The following is a 4214-nucleotide window of genomic DNA, read 5'->3' as shown; positions in this document are numbered from 1 at the left end:
AGACATAATTAGGTAATTTAGCTCCAATAAGAGGACAAGAAATAGGAAAAATGAAAAGAAAGAAGAAGAAGAAGAAGGAGAAGAAGGAGAAGGAGGAGGAGGAGGAGGAGGAGGAGGAGGAGGAGGAGAAGGAGGAGAAGGCCAAGGACCTTCTAGTCCTTCTCCTCCTCCTCCTTCTCCTCCTTCTCCTCCTTCTTCTTGATTTCTTCTTGTTCTCCTCCTCCTCCTATTTCTTCTCCTCTTTCATATTATCCTTGCTTTAATTTCCCCAACAATGACATAATTAGCCCATTTAGCTCCAAAATGCCATAATAAGCTCAAAATGGCATAAGAACCTTGGTTACCTCATGAATATTATATACTTAGCTCGTTTTCCTCTAAAATGGGATAATTAGTCCATTTAGCTCCAAAAAGACATAATTAGGTAATTTAGCTCCAACAAGAGGAGAAGAGGAGAAGAAATAGGAAAAATGAAAAGAAAGAAGAAGAAGAAGAGAAGAAGGAGAAGGAGGAGGAGGAGGAGGAGAAGGCCAAGGACCTTCTAGTCCTTCTCCTCCTCCTCCTTCTCCTCATTCTCCTCCTTCTTCTTGATTTCTTGTTCTTCTCATCCTCCTCCTATTTATTCTCCTCTTTCATATTATCCTTGCTTTAATTTCCCCAACAATGACATAATTAGCCCATTTAGCTCCAAAATACCATAATAACCTCAAAATGGCATAAGAACCTTTGTTAGCTGATGAATATTATATACTTAGCTTTTTTTCCTCTAAAATGGGATAATTAACCCATTTAGCTCCAAAAAGACATAATTAGGTAAGTTAGCTCCAACAAGAGGAGAAGAGGAGAAGAAATAGGAAAAATGAAAAGAAAGAAGAAGAAGAAGAAGAAGAAGAGAAGAAGGAGAAAGAGAAGGAGGAGGAGGAGAAGGAGAAGGCCAAGGACCTTCTAGTCTTTCTCCTCCTCCTTATCTTCCTTCTCCTCCTTATTCTTGATTTCTTCTTCTTATTCTCCTCCTCCTCTTTCTTATCCTCTTTCATATTACCCTTGCTTTAATTTTCCTAACAATGACATAATTAGCCATTTAGCTCCAAAATGCCATAATAAGCTCAAAATGGCATGAGAACCATGGTTAGCTCATGAATATTATATACTTAGCTTGTTTTCCTCTAAAATGGGATAATTAGCCCATTTAGCTCCAAAAAGACATAATTAGGTAATTTAGCTCCAACAAGAGGAGAAGAGGAGAAGAAATAGGAAAAATGAAAAGAAAGAAGAAGAAGAAGAAGAAGAAGAAGAAGAAGAGAAGAAGGAGAAGGAGGAGGAGGAGGAGGAGAAGGCCAAGGACCTTCTAGTCCTTCACCTCCTCCTCCTTCTCCTCCTTCTCCTCCTGCTTCTTGATTTCTTCTTCTTCTTCTCCTCCTCCTCTTTCTTCTCCTCTTTCATATTATCCTTGCTTTAATTTCCCCAACTATGACATAATTAGCACATTTAGCTCCAAAATACCATAATAAGCTCAAAATCGCATAAGAACCTTGGTTAGCTCGTGAATATTATATACTTCGCTTGTTTTCCTCTAAAATGGGATACTTAGCCCATTTAGCTCCAAAAAGACATAATTAGGTAATTTAGCTCCAACAAGAGGAGAAGAGGAGAAGAAATAGGAAAAATGAAAAGAAAAAAAAAGAAGAAGAAGAAGAAGAAGAAGAGAAGAAGGAGAAGGAGGAGGAGGAGGAGGAGAAGGAGAAGGCCAAGGACCTTCTAGTCCTTCTCCTCCTCCTCCTTCTCCTTCTCCTCCTTCTTCTTGATTTCTTCTTCTTCTCCGCCTCCTCCTGTTTCTTCGCCTCTTTCATATTATCCTTGCTTTAATTTCCCCAACAATGACATAATTAGCCCATTTAGCTCCAAAATACCATAATAACCTCAAAATGGCATAAGAACCTTGGTTAGCTCATGAATATTATATACATACCTTGTTTTCCTCTAAAATGGGATAATTAACCCATTTAGCTCCAAAAAGACATAATTAGGTAATTTAGCTCCAACAAGAGTTGAAGAGGAGAATAAATAGGAAAAATGAAAAGAAAGAAGAAGAAGAAGAAGAAGAGAAGAAGGAGAAGGAGGAGGAGGAGGAGGAGGAGGAGGAGGAGAAGGCCAAGGACCTTCTAGTCCTTCTCCTCCTCCTCCTTCTCCTCCTTCTTCTTGATTTATTCTTGTTCTCCTCCTCCTCCTATTTCTTCTCCTCTTTCATATTATCCTTGTAGCATAAGAACCTTAGTTAGCTCATGAATATTATATTCTTAGCTTGTTTTCCGCTAAAATGATATAATTAGCTCAAAAACATCATATTTTGTTCTTCTGCTGACTTTCTTATTCACATTTTTGCAGATTGGATATACTACATGCATGGAAGCTGGCATTCATGGAGTTGAACAATGTCGATGGATGAACTTTATATGTATATCATCTAGTTTTCATTTGAGTTGATGAGCAATGTCAAACTATATGTATATGTATATATGGATAAACAGTGCAATACTTTGTATGTTGGTTCTTTCGATATATGGGGATGTACATTGATTTATATGTATATCATATATGTGTGGTGAAATATATGTGTTGGCAAGTATATGTGTGGTGAACTATATATAATATATGTGTGGTGAATTATATAAATGTGCTGTCTAATATATATATATATATATGCTGTGAAATAATATAAAACAAAAAAACAGGTACTATATGGGCTCTTTGCCGTCTGCTAGCTGATGGCAAAGACCTGTGCCATCAGCTGGCAGATGGCAAAGGTGCCACATGGCACCCAGCTGTGCATCCTGGGGTGTCTATATATGCTCTTTGCCGTCTGCCTCTAGGGTGGGCAGACGGCAAAGAAGAGGGCACAAAGGAGGGGGGGAGGAGGAGGCGGACGACAAAGAGTGGAAGGGGGAGGAGGAGGAGGCAGACGACAAAGAATAAGGGGGGGGGGGCAGACGGCAAAGAATAAGGGGGAGGCAGACATCAAAGAATAAGGGGGAGGCAGACGGCAAAGCCTCCCTTAACCCCTAACGGAGGCAACGCCTGTCGGCTGCCGTCTCGAGCACTTTGCCGACTACTCCTATGGAAAGCTGACGGCAAAGAGCTTTGTCGTCCGCTTTGGGGGGACAGACGACAAAGAAGGTACGATGCCGTCGTCGGCTGACGCAGAAATTTTGCCGGCCGTGAGATTCTTTGCCGTCTGTGGTATTCTCTTTGCCGTCCGGGATTTAGTCATTTCCGTTTGTGATGGCAGACGACAAAGAAGCTGATTCCTGTAGTTATAGGTTGAACTTCCTCCCTAGCTTGGGTTTTCTCCTTAGCTTTGTCCCTGACTTCCGTGACTTCTACTCTCTTCAGATCAACATCTACTTCTTCATGAACTTGAGGGAGATTATTCTCCCCAACAGATTCCTGAGACATCTTTGCTCTAAATCTGCGGCAGACAACAGGCTTGAAATGAAAATAGAGGAAAACTGCGCGATATGGAGATCCAAACCCTTTGGCGTATATATAATGATTTTTCTGGACCAGGAGTGTCCACAAGAAAACGGAGTCCGGGAGGCACATGAGGTGCCCACAAGCCCTGTAGCCGCCTCCAGGGGGGCAGGCGGCGGCTACCAAGCTTGTGGCCGCCTCGTGCGCTCTCCGGACTGCTTTTTATTTTTCTATTTTCCATAAATTTCAAAACGGAGAAAATTTCCTACTGGAAAATTTTCAGAGTCCAATTAATTACCGAAACACATACCTCTTCGTTTTCAGGGTCTGAAACAGGCTAATAAACGTCCCTTATGTACTCCTCTGGAGTTATGATATTGATGATATTGGTCTCAACATTTATGGGAGTACCAGAGATATAATGCTTGATTCTTTGCCCATTTACCACTCTAGGAAAATTACCTTCCGTGTTATTGATTTTGATGGCACCAGAATGATATACTTCCTCGACAACGTAAGGACCTTCCCATTTAGAGAGAAGCTTGCCTGCGAAGAATCTTAAGCGAGAATTGTATAGCAGGACATAATCACCTACACTGAACTCTCGTTTTTGTATTCTTTTATCGTCCCATCTCTTAACCTTTTCCTTGAACAACTTGGCATTCTCATATGCCTGGGCCCTCCATTCATCTAATGAGCTGATATCAAACAACCGCTTCTCACCGGCAAGTTTGAAATCAAAGTTG

The sequence above is a fragment of the Hordeum vulgare genome, chromosome 5H, assembly GCF_904849725.1.
Source record: "Hordeum vulgare subsp. vulgare chromosome 5H, MorexV3_pseudomolecules_assembly, whole genome shotgun sequence".
NCBI lineage: Eukaryota > Viridiplantae > Streptophyta > Magnoliopsida > Poales > Poaceae > Hordeum > Hordeum vulgare.
Note: the sequence above shows the minus strand (reverse complement) of the source record.